The sequence below is a fragment of the Penaeus monodon genome, chromosome 2, assembly GCF_015228065.2.
Source record: "Penaeus monodon isolate SGIC_2016 chromosome 2, NSTDA_Pmon_1, whole genome shotgun sequence".
Classification (NCBI taxonomy): domain Eukaryota; kingdom Metazoa; phylum Arthropoda; class Malacostraca; order Decapoda; family Penaeidae; genus Penaeus; species Penaeus monodon.
Genome location: NC_051387.1, coordinates 59,733,101 through 59,735,071, shown reverse-complemented (window position 1 = coordinate 59,735,071; position 1,971 = coordinate 59,733,101).

The window sequence follows — 1,971 nt, the reverse complement described above, 5'->3', positions numbered from 1 at the left end:
TAGAAAAACTACAGTAAGTGCACGGGGATGAAAAACGTGAGCTGAGGTTAAGATAGGCCAGGTTAGCTTTAAGATTTGCGAAAGGGTTAAGTCATGCCCCATAACTTTTGCCGAGATTAAGGTGCACGGGGATGTAGCCAGTGCCCCTTTGGCTTTAAGCCTTGCATGGGTCATAAAAGCCTTTCGCGTTTAAGAAAGGCATATGGATAAATATTTTCGTAGTTAAGCTGATGTTCGACTTCATCTTTGTGACTCCTATTATCGATTTTCTCTATTTCTCTTTTTTCTTTCTTTCTCTCTCTCTCTTCTCTCTTTTTCTCTTTGTCTCTTTCTCTGTCTCGCTCTCTCTCTCTCTCTCTCTCTCTCTCTCACCCTCTCTCTCTCCCTCTCTCTCCACCCTCTCTCTATCACCCTCTCTCTATCACCCTCTCTCTCTCACCCTCTCTCTCTCACCCTCTCTCTCTCACTCTCTCTCTTTCACTCTCACTCTCACTCTCACTCTCACTCTCTCTCTCACTCTCTCTCTCTATCTATTTAAAACATATCTTTAATAATAACAACAACAACAACAACAACAACAACAATAATAATAATAATAATAATAACAATACTTAAACTAACTCAAATAAAATACAGACACAACTTGAAACTCGAAAGACAGAACTTTCGCAATGGGGGAAAAAAAAAACTTTGCAAGTATGAACGCCTACATTTCTCCTCTTAACTTGAAAGGACTTTGCTGCCGCAGCATCTTCATCAGAATTAAAAGCAGTTTGGAGGGACCTTTAGCGCCTTGATTAGTGTAAAGGCGTCAGCAGAGGAGCAGGATAGAAAGTGGGGTTTAACGGATGATCACAATGGTACTGATGATGATGAGGGTGAGGTTTGTAGCGACGGGAGTAACGGTAATTATAACGACAAATAACAACAGCATTGGTGATAATATTAATAGTATTAATAATAGTAATAATAATAATAATTATTATTATTATTATTATTATTGTTAATATTATTATTATTGTTATTATTATTATTATTATTATTATTATTATTATTATTATCATTATTATTATTATTATTATCATTATCATTATTATTATTATCATTATTATATTAAATAATAACAGTGATAATAATAATGATAATGATAATAACAACAATATTATCCAATAATGATAAAAAATAATAAGGAATAATAATAATAATATTAATAATATAATATAATATAATAATCTAATATATAATGTAATGATAATGAGGATAATATCTAATAATACTTAAAATATAATATGATAATAATATAATGGAATATTAATATATGAATGAGATATAATATCTATATTAATACATAATACATAATAATATAATAATTATACTGTATATCTGCGGATACTATAATAATTAATAATAATCTAATATAATATAATATATAATGAGGATAATAATAATATATAATAATAATAATAATAATAATAACAATACTAATGATAATACATATACATACAAACAACATCTCAACAACAACGACAAAAAATATATCCATATATTAAATATGATAATAATAATACAATAACAATACAATAATATTAATAACATTTAATATATATAATAATAATAACAAAGATTACAAAGAGAAAAAAAAGTTTCTCATCTATATTTGTGCTTTACATCACGTGATTCGGTCAAGTATATTACCAAAAGTCGAATCGCAACGAAGTTACGTCATCCTGTCTATAACGAACGAGGTTTCTGCACGCGTGGAGTCAGGTTTTATATTTATAAAGGCATTAACGGGTGTTTCATGGCACTTTCATACACGGTCAATGTGACAAAAAATCATGCCTAGAATCTTGTTTATTTCTCTCTCTCTGTCTCCTCTGTCGTGTCTCTTCTGTCTGTCTGTCCTGTCTCTCTCCTCTCTCTCTCTCTCTCCTCTCTCCCTCTCTCTCTCCTCTCTCCTCTCTCCCCTCT